Source organism: Pimephales promelas, chromosome 1 (assembly GCF_988280905.1).
Source record: "Pimephales promelas chromosome 1, fPimPro1.hap1.1, whole genome shotgun sequence".
Lineage (NCBI taxonomy): Eukaryota > Metazoa > Chordata > Actinopteri > Cypriniformes > Leuciscidae > Pimephales > Pimephales promelas.
Window position 1 is genome coordinate 34,115,536 of NC_142769.1, and position 14,045 is coordinate 34,129,580.

At 39.4% G+C, this 14,045-nt stretch overlaps 1 long non-coding RNA gene across 2 annotated transcripts; it reads right to left on the bottom strand.

Moving 5' to 3' along the window:
- Positions 1 to 12,226: 12,226 nt before the first annotated feature.
- On the bottom strand, positions 12,227 to 13,835 carry LOC120470221 (uncharacterized). 2 transcript variants are annotated; one of them, XR_016161666.1, is made up of 4 exons: positions 13,529 to 13,835; positions 12,877 to 12,950; positions 12,671 to 12,744; positions 12,227 to 12,589 (listed from the first exon to the last, which is right to left on the bottom strand). It is a non-coding gene; the product is annotated as an uncharacterized LOC120470221 (long non-coding RNA). The 2 variants fall into 2 exon arrangements; XR_016161660.1 differs by having other exon boundaries at positions 12,877 to 12,945; positions 13,529 to 13,833.
- Between the last annotated feature and the right edge of the window lie 210 nt (positions 13,836 to 14,045).

Genomic DNA, 14,045 nt, shown 5'->3' on the forward strand with positions numbered 1-14,045 from the left:
AGGGTCTAGAGCCTCCATTGTTGCACTCAGGTCTAAGTCTTATGGCCCTCTATCAGAATCCAGAGTTTTGAGAAGATTGGGGATACTAAATTTTTCGCCCAAAAAAAAAAAACGTAAGGGGTAACACTGTCGTTATTTTTTCAGGTCGAAATTTTGATTTTCGATATCTCAGCTCTGGAAGGGTCTAGAGCCTCCAATGTTGCACTCAGGTCTGTGTCTCATGGCCCTCTATCAGAATCCAGAGTTTTGAGAAGATTGGGGATACTTAATTTTTCTGCCAAAAAAAAAAACGTAAGGGGTAACACTGTCGGTTTTTTTTTTCGGGTCGAAATTTTGAGTTTAGATATCTCAGACCTGAGTTTCAATATCTGAGCTCTGGAAGGGTTTAGAGCCTCCATTGTTGCACTCAGGTCTAAGTCTCATGGCCCTCTATCAGAATCCAGAGTTTTGAGAAGATTGGGGATACTAAATTTTTCGCCCAAAAAAAAAACGTAAGGGGTAACACTGTCGTTTTTTTTTTCTGGTCGAAATTTTGAATTTCGATATCTCAGCTCTGGAAGGGTCTAGAGCCTCCATTGTTGCACTCAGGTCTATGTCTCATGGCCCTCTATCAGAATCCAGAGTTTTGAAAAGATTGGGGATACTTAATTTTTCGCCCAAAAAAAAAAAACGTAAGGGGTAACACTGTCGTTTTTTTTTCAGGTCGAAATTTTGAGTTTCGATATCTGAGCTCTGGAAGGGTTTAGAGCCTCCATTGTTGCACTCAGGTCTAAGTCTCATGGCCCTCTATCAGAATCCAGAGTTTTGAGAAGATTGGGGATACTTATTTTTTCGCCCCGCCAAAAAAAACGTAAGGGGTAACACTGTCGTTTTTTTTTTTCGGGTCGAACTTTTGATTTTCGATATCTCAGCTCTGGAAGGGTCTAGAGCCTCCATTGTTGCACTCAGGTCTAAGTCTTATGGCCCTCTATCAGAATCCAGAGTTTTGAGAAGATTGGGGATACTAAATTTTTCGCCCAAAAAAAAAAAACGTAAGGGGTAACACTGTCGTTATTTTTTCAGGTCGAAATTTTGATTTTCGATATCTCAGCTCTGGAAGGGTCTAGAGCCTCCAATGTTGCACTCAGGTCTGTGTCTCATGGCCCTCTATCAGAATCCAGAGTTTTGAGAAGATTGGGAATACTTAATTTTTCAGCCAAAAAAAAAACCGTAAGGGGTAACACTGTCGGTTTTTTTTTCGGGTCGAAATTTTGAGTTTAGATATCTCAGCACTGGAAGGGTCTAGAGCCTCCATTGTTGCACTCAGGTCTATGTCTCATGGCCCTCTATCAGAATCCAGAGTTTTGAGAAGATTGGGGATACTTAATTTTTCGCCCAAAAAAAAAAAACGTAAGGGGTAACACTGTTGTTTTTTTTACGGGTCGAAATGTTGATTTTCGAAATCTCAGCTCTGGAAGGGTCTAGAGCCTCCATTGTTGCACTCAGGTCTAAGTCTCATGGCCCTCTATCAGAATCCAGAGTTTTGAGAAGATTGGGGATACTTAATTTTTCGCCCAAAAAAAAAACGTAAGGGGTAACACTGTCGTTTTTTTACGGGTCGAAATTTTGATTTTCGCTATCTCAGCTCTGGAAGGGTTTAGAGCCTCCATTGTTGCACTCAGGTCTAAGTCTCATCGCCCTCTATCAGAATCCAGAGTTTTGAGAAGTTTGGGGATACTTAATTTTTCGCCCAAAAAAAAACGTAAGGGGTAACTCTGTCGTTTTTTTTTTCGGGTCGAAATTTTGAGTTTAGATATCTCAGCACTGGAAGGGTCTAGAGCCTCCATTGTTGCACTCAGGTCTATGTCTCATGGCCCTGTATCAGAATCCAGAGTTTTGAGAAGATTGGGGATACTTAAAGGAACACTCCGACTTTTTGGGACTTTAGCCTATTCACCTTACCCCCCAGAGTTAGATAAGTCCATACATACCTTTTTCATCTCCGTGCGTGCTATAAGTCTGTTTGACGCACCCACCGCTAGCCTAGCTTAGCACAAAGACTGGATGTGAATGGTTGCAGCTTTCATACTAATCCAAATGAGTGACAAAATAACGCAAACGTTTTCCTATTTACATGTTGTGGTTTGTATAGTCACAGAGTGTGCAAATATCAAGGCCATATGAGACACAGACATCTTTTGACCGTATAAATACTATATTTTCTGAAGGGGAAGCACTGCTACTTGGGCAGAGTGATAACAATCACCTGAGACGCACCGTGACGAAGAGCAGAGAGTTCGCTTCGCTCAGCGTTGGAATAAAGAGTCAGCAATTACTAACGTTAGATAGAAAAGCATAGTTTATCATGGGTGTTTGCTTTATTGTATGAGCTGTGACAATAAACAGGGGAGACCAGGTAATACAGTACCATGTTTCATTGATTTCCAACCAAAAACGCACCCAGATTTATAAATATCACATGAATAAATAATTATTATTACAGGAATCAATATATTTTAAATGCAATTTATTAGCTGAACCAAATGTATTCAACAGTAGCCTATATAATATACAGTATTGCATTACTATAGGATAGAATAAGGGGAAAGTAATAGCACAAATTGTTTTTGCACAATGAACTCACAGCCTATCGTACCCTTTTGCACGCTCAAGTTCGTTATTTCCATGGTTATTTCAAATTTAGGCTAGGCGCGCCGCGCGCAGGGTGCAAGTTCAACGCGGTGAACGCGCTCGTTTTTTTTTCCCAAGCGCGTCCGCACCGCATCAAGATAAAAACATATTCATACCCTAATCATATAATAGTCTCACTAACGTTACATTAGATCTGGCTAATGGCACTGTTACAGTAGGTCATCTAAAAACATAACGGAACACTTGCCTCAGCCGCAGGTGATCCACTTGTCCTGTCTGTGCTATCGATGGGATGGCCGTATCCTTCAGCACATTATGGTCCATGTGGCAAATTCCATTTTTTCAAAATAGTCGTCCTCATTGAAATGTACCGAGCAAACATAATGTCCCTTGATAATCTTAGGTGTGTTTGGATAAATATCCAGAGTAAGTTAGCCATTTCTTCATCCAGTCAGCGTTTTTAGTTGGAATTCTGTGAAACATGGTTACCTCCCCTGTTTACAGTCGCAGCTATTTACAATAGAGCGAAAACCCATGACTCTAAACTACGCTTTTACTATTTATAAATTGCTGACTCTATTACCCAAACACCGAGCGAACTCTCCGCTCCTCGCGGCGTGTCTCCGGTGATGCGGTTATTACGCCGTCAAAGTAGCAGTGCTTCGCCTTCAGAGAATAGTTCCCAGGTTTTATACGGTTAAAAGATGTCTGTGTCTCATTTGACTTTGTTATTTGTACATTATGTGACTATACAAATCACAATATGTAAATAGGAAAACGTTTGCGTTATTTTGCCACTCATTTGGATTAGTATGAAAGCTGCAACCAGTCACATCGAGTCTTTGTGCTAAGCTAGGCTAGCGGTGGGTGCGTCAAACAGACTTATAGCACGCACGGAGATGAAAAAGGTATGTATGGACTTATCTAACTCTGGGGGGTGAGGTAAATAGGCTAAAGTCCCAAAAAGTTGGAGTGTTCCTTTAATTTTTCGCCCAAAAAAAAAACGTAAGGGGTAACACTGTCGTTTTTTTTTTTCAGGTCGAAATTTTGAGTTTCGATATCTCAGCACTGGAAGGGTCTAGAGCCTCCATTGTTGCACTCAGGTCTATGTCTCATGGCCCTCTATCAGAATCCAGAGTTTTGAGAAGATTGGGGATACTTATTTTTTCGCCCCCCCAAAAGAAACGTAAGGGGTAACACTGTCGTTTTTTTTACGGGTCGAAATTTTGATTTTCGAAATCTCAGCTCTGGAAGGGTCTAGAGCCTCCATTGTTGCACTCAGGTCTAAGTCTCATGGCCCTCTATCAGAATCCAGAGTTTTGAGAAGATTGGGGATACTTAATTTTTCGCCCAAAAAAAAAAAACGTAAGGGGTAACACTGTCGTTTTTTTACGGGTCGAAATTTTGATTTTCGATATCTCAGCTCTGGAAGGGTCTAGAGCCTCCATCGTTGCACTCAGGTCTAAGTCTCATGGCCCTCTATCAGAATCCAGAGTTTTGAGAAGATTGGGGATACTTACTTTTTCGCCCCAAAAAAAAAAAACGTAAGGGGTAACACTGTCGTTTTTTTTTTTCGGGTCGAAATTTTGAGTTTAGATATCTCAGCACTGGAAGGGTCTAGAGCCTCCATTGTTGCACTGAGGTCTATGTCTCATGGCCCTCTATCAGAATCCAGAGTTTTGAGAAGATTGGGGATACTTAATATTTCGCCCAAAAAAAAAACGTAAGGGGTAACACTGTCGTTTTTTTTTTCAGGTCGAAATTTTGAGTTTCGATATCTCAGCACTGGAAGGGTCTAGAGCCTCCATTGTTGCACTCAGGTCTATGTCTCATGGCCCTCTATCAGAATCCAGAGTTTTGAGAAGATTGGGGATACTAAATTTTTCGCCCCAAAAAAAAAACGTAAGGGGTAACACTGTCGTTTTTTTTTCTAGTCGAAATTTTGAATTTCGATATCTCAGCTCTGGAAGGGTCTAGAGCCTCCATTGTTGCACTCTGGTCTAAGTCTCATGGCCCTCTATCAGAATCCAGAGTTTTGAGAAGATTGGGGATACTTAATTTTTCGCCCCAAAAAAAAACGTAAGGGGTAACACTGTCTTTTTTTTTCGGGTCGAACTTTTGATTTTCGATATCTCAGCTCTGGAAGGGTCTAGAGCCTCCATTGTTGCACTCAGGTCTAAGTCTCATGGCCCTCTATCAGAATCCAGAGTTTTGAGAAGATTGGGGATACTTAATTTTTCGCCCAAAAAAAAAAACGTAAGGGGTAACACTGTCGTTTTTTTTTTCAGGTCGAAATTTTGAGTTTCGATATCTCAGCACTGGAAGGGTCTAGAGCCTCCATTGTTGCACTCAGGTCTAAGTCTCATGGCCCTCTATCAGAATCCAGAGTTTTGAGAAGATTGAGGATACTTAATTTTTCGCCAAAAAAAAAAAAACGTAAGGGGTAACACTGTCGTTTTTTTTTTTCAGGTCGAAATTTTGAGTTTAGATATCTCAGCACTGGAAGGGTCTAGAGCCTCCATTGTTGCACTCAGGTCTAAGTCTCATGGCCCTCTATCAGAATCCAGAGTTTTGAGAAGATTGGGGATACTTAATTTTTCGCCCAAAAAAAAAACGTAAGGGGTAACACTGTCGTTTTTTTTTTTTCAGGTCGAAATTTTGAGTTTCGATATCTCAGCACTGGAAGGGTCTAGAGCCTCCATTGTTGCACTCAGGTCTAAGTCTCATGGCCCTCTATCAGAATCCAGAGTTTTGAGAAGATTGGGGATACTTAATTTTTCGCCCAAAAAAAAAAAATATATAAGGGGTAACACTGTCGTTTTTTTTTTCAGGTCGAAATTTTGAATTTCGATATCTCAGCACTGGAAGGGTCTAGAGCCTCCATTGTTGCACTCAGGTCTATGTCTCATGGCCCTCTATCAGAATCCAGAGTTTTGAGAAGATTGGGGATACTTAATTTTTCGCCCCCAAAAAAAAACGTAAGGGGTAACACTGTCGTTTTTTTTTTTCGGGTCGAAATTTTGAGTTTCTATATCTCAGCACTGGAAGGGTCTAGAGCCTCCATTGTTGCACTCAGGTCTATGTCTTATGGCCCTCTATCAGAATCCAGAGTTTTGAGAAGATTTGGGGATACTAAATTTTTCGCCCAAAAAAAAAACATAAGGGGTAACACTGTCGTTTTTTTTTTTCGGGTCGAAATTTTGAATTTCGATATCTCTGCTCTGGAAGGGTCTAAAGCCTCCATTGTTGCACTCAGGTCTAAGTCTCATGGCCCTCTATCAGAATCCAGAGTTTTGAGAAGATTGGGGATACTTAATTTTTCGCCCAAAAAAAAAATAACCGTAAGGGGTAACACTGTCGTTTTTTTTTTCTGGTCGAAATTTTTAATTTCGATATCTCAGCTCTGGAAGGGTCTAGAGCCTCATTTTTTGCACTCAGGTATAAGTCTCATGGCCCTCTATCAGAATCCAGAGTTTTGAGAAGATTGGGGATACTTAATTTTTCGCCCAAAAAAAAAAAACCGTAAGGGGTAACACTGTCGTTTTTTTTTTTTCAGGTCGAAATTTTGAGTTTAGATATCTCAGCATTGGAAGGGTCTAGAGCCTCCATTGTTGCACTCAGGTCTAAGTCTCATGGCCCTCTATCAGAATCCAGAGTTTTGAGAAGATTGGGGATACTTAATTTTTCGCCCAAAAAAAAACGAAAGGGGTAAAACTGTCGTTTTTTTTTTCTGGTCGAAATTTTGAGTTTCGATATCTCCGCTCTGGAAGGGTCTAGAGCCTCCATTGTTGCACTCAGGTCTATGTCTCATGGCCCTCTATCAGAATCCAGAGTTTTGAGAAGATTGGGGATACTAAATTTTTCGCCCCAAAAAAAAAACGTAAGGGGTAACACTGTCGTTTTTTTTTTCTGGTCGAAATTTTTTATTTCGATATCTCAGCTCTGGAAGGGTCTAGAGCCTCCATTGTTGCATTCAGGTCTAAGTCTCATGGCCCTCTATCAGAATCCAGAGTTTTGAGAAGATTGGGGATACTTAATTTTTCGCCCAAAAAAAAAAACGTAAGGGGTAACACTGTCGGTTTTTTTTTTTTTCTGGTCGAAATTTTGATTTTCGATATCTCAGCACTGGAAGGGTCTAGAGCCTCCATTGTTGCACTCAGGTCTAAGTCTCATGGCCCTCTATCAGAATCCAGAGTTTTGAGAAGATTGGGGATACTTAATTTTTCGCCCAAAAAAAAAAAACGTAAGGGGTAACACTGTCGTTTTTTTTTTCTGGTCGAAATTTTGATTTTCGATATCTCAGCACTGGAAGGGTCTAGAGCCTCCATTGTTGCACTCAGGTCTATGTCTCATGGCCCTCTATCAGAATCCAGAGTTTTGAGAAGATTAGGGATACTTAATTTTTCGCCCAAAAAAAAAAACGTCAGGGGTAACACTGTCGTTTTTTTTAAGGGTCGAAATTTTGATTTTCGATATCTCAGCTCTGGAAGGGTCTAGAGCCTCCATTGTTGCACTCAGGTCTATGTCTCATGGCCCTCTATCAGAATCCAGAGTTTTGAGAAGATTGGGGATACTAAATTTTTCGCCCAAAAAAAAAAACGTAAGGGGTAACACTGTCGTTTTTTTTTTTCAGGTCGAAATTTTGAGTTTCGATATCTCAGCACTGGAAGGGTCTAGAGCCTCCATTGTTGCACTCAGGTCTAAGTCTCATGGCCCTCTATCAGAATCCAGAGTTTTGAGAAGATTGGGGATACTTAGTTTTTCGCCCAAAAAAAAAACCGTAAGGGGTAACACTGTCGTTTTTTTTTTTCTGGTCGAAATTTTGAATTTCGATATCTCAGCACTGGAAGGGTCTAGAGCCTCCATTGTTGCACTCAGGTCTATGTCTCATGGCCCTCTATCAGAATCCAGAGTTTTGAGAAGATTGGGGATACTTAATTTTTCGCCCAAAAAAAAAAACGTAAGGGGTAACACTGTCGTTTTTTTTTTTTCGGGTCGAAATTTTGAGTTTCGATATCTCAGCACTGGAAGGGTCTAGAGCCTCCATTGTTGCACTCAGGTCTATGTCTTATGGCCCTCTATCAGAATCCAGAGTTTTGAGAAGAATGGGGATACTAAATTTTTCGCCCAAAAAAAAAAAAACATAAGGGGTAACACTGTCGTTTTTTTTTTTTCGGGTCGAAATTTTGAATTTCGATATCTCAGCTCTGGAAGGGTCTAGAGCCTCCATTGTTGCACTAAGGTCTAAGTCTCATGGCCCTCTATCAGAATCCAGAGTTTTGGGAAGATTGGGGATACTTAATTTTTTGCCCAAAAAAAAAAAAACGTAAGGGGTAACACTGTCGTTTTTTTTTTTCGGGTCGAAATTTTGAGTTTAGATATCTCAGCACTGGAAGGGTCTAGAGCCTCCATTGTTGCACTCAGGTCTATGTCTCATGGCCCTCTATCAGAATCCAGAGTTTTGAGAAGATTGGGGATACTTAATTTTTCGCCCAAAAAAAAAACGTAAGGGGTAACACTGTCGTTTTTTTTTTCAGGTCGAAATTTTGAGTTTAGATATCTCAGCACTGGAAGGGTCTAGAGCCTCCATTGTTGCACTCAGGTCTAAGTCTCATGGCCCTCTATCAGAATCCAGAGTTTTGAGAAGATTGGGGATACTTAATTTTTCGCCCAAAAAAAAAACGTAAGGGGTAACACTGTCGTTTTTTTTTTTTCAGGTCGAAATTTTGATTTTCGATATCTCAGCACTGGAAGGGTCTAGAGCCTCCATTGTTGCACTCAGGTCTATGTCTCATGGCCCTCTATCAGAATCCAGAGTTTTGAGAAGATTGGGGATACTTAATTTTTCGCCCCCCAAAAAAAACGTAAGGGGTAACACTGTCGTTTTTTTTTTTCGGGTCGAAATTTTGAGTTTCGATATCTCAGCACTGGAAGGGTCTAGAGCCTCCATTGTTGCACTCAGGTCTATGTCTTATGGCCCTCTATCAGAATCCAGAGTTTTGAGAAGATTTGGGGATACTAAATTTTTCGCCCAAAAAAAAAACATAAGGGGTAACACTGTCGTTTTTTTTTTTTTCGGGTCGAAATTTTGAATTTCGATATCTCTGCTCTGGAAGGGTCTAAAGCCTCCATTGTTGCACTCAGGTCTAAGTCTCATGGCCCTCTATCAGAATCCAGAGTTTTGAGAAGATTGGGGATACTTAATTTTTCGCCCAAAAAAAAAATAACCGTAAGGGGTAACACTGTCGTTTTTTTTTTCTGGTCGAAATTTTTAATTTCGATATCTCAGCTCTGGAAGGGTCTAGAGCCTCATTTTTTGCACTCAGGTATAAGTCTCATGGCCCTCTATCAGAATCCAGAGTTTTGAGAAGATTGGGGATGCTTAATTTTTTGCCCAAAAAAAAAAAACGTAAGGGGTAACACTGTCGTTTTTTTTACGGGTTGAAATTTTGAGTTTAGATATCTCAGCATTGGAAGGGTCTAGAGCCTCCATTGTTGCACTCAGGTCTAAGTCTCATGGCCCTCTATCATAATCCAGAGTTTTGAGAAGATTGGGGATACTTAATTTTTCGCCCAAAAAAAAAAAAACGTAAGGGGTAACAGTGTCGTTTTTTTTACGGGTTGAAATTTTGAGTTTAGATATCTCAGCATTGGAAGGGTCTAGAGCCTCCATTGTTGCACTCAGGTCTAAGTCTCATGGCCCTCTATCATAATCCAGAGTTTTGAGAAGATTGGGGATACTTAATTTTTCGCCCAAAAAAAAAAAAACGTAAGGGGTAACACTGACGTTTTTTTTTTTCGGGTCGAACTTTTGATTTTCGATATCTCAGCTCTGGAAGGGTCTAGAGCCTCCATTGTTGCACTCAGGTCTAAGTCTCATGGCCCTCTATCAGAATCCAGAGTTTTGAGAAGATTGGGGATACTTAATTTTTCACCCAAAAAAAAAAACGTAAGGGGTAACACTGTCGTTTTTTTTTCTGGTCGAAATTTTGAATTTCGATATCTCAGCTCTGGAAGGGTCTAGAGCCTCCATTGTTGCACTCAGGTCTATGTCTCATGGCCCTCTATCAGAATCCAGAGTTTTGAGAACATTGGGGATACTTAATTTTACGCCCAAAAAAAAAAACGTAAGGGGTAACACTGTCGTTTTTTTTTTCGAGTCGAACTTTTGATTTTCGATATCTCAGCTCTGGAAGGGTCTAGAGCCTCCATTGTTGCACTCAGGTCTATGTCTCATGGCCCTCTATCAGAATCCAGAGTTTTGAGAAGATTGGGGATACTTAATTTTTCGCCCAAAAAAAAAAACGTAAGGGGTAACACTGTCGTTTTTTTTTCAGGTCGAAATTTTGAGTTTCGATATCTCAGCACTGGAAGGGTCTAGAGCCTCCATTGTTGCACTCAGGTCTAAGTCTCATGGCCCTCTATCAGAATCCAGAGTTTTGAGAAGATTGGGGATACTTAATTTTTCGCCCAAAAAAAAAAAACGTAAGGAGTAACACTGTCGTTTTTTTTTTCAGGTCGAAATTTTAATTTTCGATATCTCAGCACTGGAAGGGCCTAGAGCCTCCATTGTTGCACTCAGGTCTAAGTCTCATGGCCCTCTATCAGAATCCAGAATTTTGAGAAGATTGGGGATACTTAATTTTTCGCCCAAAAAAAAAAACGTAAGGGGTAACACTGTCGTTTTTTTTTTCTGGTCGAAATTTTGAATTTCGATATCTCAGCACTGGAAGGGTCTAGAGCCTCCATTGTTGCACTCAGGTCTATGTCTCATGGCCCTCTATCAGAATCCAGAGTTTTGAGAAGATTGGGGATACTTAATTTTTCGCCCAAAAAAAAAAACGTAAGGGGTAACACTGTCGTTTTTTTTTTTTCGGGTCGAAATTTTGAGTTTCGATATCTCAGCACTGGAAGGGTCTAGAGCCTCCATTGTTGCACTCAGGTCTATGTCTTATGGCCCTCTATCAGAATCCAGAGTTTTGAGAAGAATGGGGATACTAAATTTTTCGCCCAAAAAAAAAAACATAAGGGGTAACACTGTCGTTTTTTTTTTTCGGGTCGAAATTTTGAATTTCGATATCTCAGCTCTGGAAGGGTCTAGAGCCTCCATTGTTGCACTCAGGTCTAAGTCTCATGGCCCTCTATCAGAATCCAGAGTTTTGAGAAGATTGGGGATACTTAATTTTTTGCCCAAAAAAAAAAACGTAAGGGGTAACACTGTCGTTTTTTTTTTTCGGGTCGAAATTTTGACTTTAGATATCTCAGCACTGGAAGGGTCTAGAGCCTCCATTGTTGCACTCAGGTCTATGTCTCATGGCCCTCTATCAGAATCCAGAGTTTTGAGAAGATTGGGGATACTTAATTTTTCGCCCAAAAAAAAAAAACGTAAGGGGTAACACTGTCGTTTTTTTTACGGGTCGAAATTTTGATTTTCGAAATCTCAGCTCTGGAAGGGTCTAGAGCCTCCATTGTTGCACTCAGGTCTAAGGCTGCGTCCAAAACCGCATACTCAATGAGTAGGTACTTTATTTCAATAAGCACTTACTCAACGAGCGCTAAAAGAGTAGGTACTTTATAGCCAAATCTCGTTGAGTATGAATGAGAACCGGACATCTGCCATGTTGACGTTATCATGTGACCTACTACAACGTGTTATCATCATATCACAAGCGCAAAGAAATGAACAGCGACACGCTTAATTCTTCTATCTATAAATATCTTGACATTGATGAAACTTTCTCATTTTGTTGTGGTATTGTTGAAGAAACAGCTGATATTTTTTTTTATTAAGAAACCCCCAAATCGTCACCTCTTGAATATATGTTGTTAATTTCTTTATTTTATACCCAAAACGTTTCTCCTTTAAGTTTTCCTCCTTTTCTTGATGAATTTACCTCGTTTCATCCCTCAGACCTATAACAACAAAACAACAACATTTTTCATGTATTATGAAGAACTATTTAAAGATATTTAGCCTTGTTATTGTTCCTTTTTCCTGTATTATGATGTAAACAAACCAATGATCTTTATGTTTTCTGTTTTGTCATTATGACTATTATGGTATCTTTCCACGATCTTGTATGTAATACGTTTATAAGTTTTAATTATGAGTGACAGGTGTACTAACACTTCATACCATCAGTGACTCGACAGCACAACCTAGAACAGTTTTCCTCTGCGTTTGTAATGTCTGCACAAAGGAGACGGGCAGCTGCTCGAAGATCTCTTTTGGAGAAAACTGTTGATTTTATACTCGAAAAATGTAAGTATCACTCCTTAAAAATTAATATTACCTCAGAATGAATTGCATTGTTAGCCCACCCCAAAACTTAAACAAAATAATTATATAACTTTTTTATATACTAAAAATATAATTTAATATAACAAGCAAAATGTAATTTGTTTTGTCATATGACAGTTATGCATGAATACATTTATATTCATAAATGCAGTGAAACATCTCAATTATCAGTCAATCGATGAATTAATGGATACATTAATTAAATAATTAAATTTTATATACTGACAACAATAATAAAAATGAATAAATGAGTAAAAGAACAAATAAAAGTAACCATCACAATAAACAAATGCATTATACAAGTCAACAACACATGAAACAAAGCTTTATTCAAACTACAAGCATGTATTTACAGCCGCTGAACACCACATCATGCCGACTCAACACAGCGGTTCCCATTCTGCAGCTTTATTCTGATGAATTCACCAGAGGGGACTGTGCCTTCTTCCCAGAGCTTGTTGTTGTGCTGCGCTTCACAATCTGAGGCAATAAGGGCAGGTGGAGAGATCGAGGGTCTCGTAAAGGCAGATGGACAGATGGAGGGACTCATAAGGGCAGGTGGAGAGATGGAGGGACTCATCTATGGCACCACTTCCAGGATGCACCTCTGGGCTCCTCATCCTCAGTGCTCACACCAGTCTGCAGACATTTCAGATCCTACAAAAATGCACAAACATTATACAAAAGCAGTCATTTTAACACAATGTCATTTGATTTATCTATTAAAAATAACCTTACTTTATATTTGAGTAAAATCCCTAAAACAAATGCTGCCATCATCTTTCCTTGCAGGTCCTGCTCCACCACAAAAGCTATGCAGCAAATGCACAGAAATCAAGAATCAGAAAAGTGTTGTAATGTCTCTACTTGAATTTACAATAATTCAAATAAACTACAAATTAAGATTGAATAGATTTTGATATCCATTTCTGTAGTATACTCACCCAAAGCCTTTGATGACAGCATTCAGCATCATGAGCCTCTCTCCACCGGATAAACACACGCGTGTTCTTCTGTCCTTGTAACATACAGACAAGATTCACATTACGAGCTCAACACTGAATTTACATGCTGAGGTTGATGTGTTAACTCACTTTTAATCCAACTTAAATTTTCCTTAATATATCAACACTAATAAGGGACAAATTAAATATAACATATTTAGTTACTTTATAGATTTGTTTATTTACCGTATTTACAGCACATTTGTCTAATGTAAGTAGTGTTGACAACAGTGAATTATCCTTCATAATAGCACACATAACGTTACATCACTCAGATGTATTTTTCATGTTGGGATGTGCTCGTCTGCAATACTTAAACAATATTTTCATTTCAGATGTAAATATACATTTTAAATAAGCGTGTTTAAGATGTAACGTTATATGGTTATTCAAATCCATTTTAGAAACTTACGTGTAACGTTAGCCTACTTACTGGAGCTCCCCTGTTTAACTAACTAATAAAACATGTGTTTACAGCAAAATCACAACTATACTATACTGTCTAAGTCCTTTAGACCTTCAACAGTTAAAACGTTTACTCTATAGTAGTTTAACACATACGATTTAAACACAAGGAACCGTGTTTACTCACATTTGAAAACCCCCTGCTTCGCTGATCTCCGCGATGTTGATAATGACGAATGCTCTCCCGTGGCCTCCTGGGATAGAAGAGTATCCATCGGATGAACACTCAAAAATCTTGGCGAAAGCAGGAGATCATCCGGGAACTTCTCGCCTACTCTTTTATGAGAACTGAGGTTTCGGACATACTACTCCTTTCAAATACTGTTTTCCCCTACTATATAGTACGAAAGTAGGAATATTCGGACGTACTATAAGTATACGTATGCCCGAATCTCGCGATAATTAGTACGTCACTCTGGTAATTCTCGTCTACTCTTTTTGGATACTAAGGATTCGGACATACTTATTCACTCGCCTACTGCTTTTTCCCTACTATATAGTAGGGAAGTATGCGGTTTCGGACGCAGCCTAAGTCTCATGGCCCTCTATCAGAATCCAGAGTTTTGAGAAGATTGGGGATACTTAATTTTTCGCCCAAAAAAAAAAAACTTAAGGGGTAACACTGTGGTTTTTTTTACGGGTCG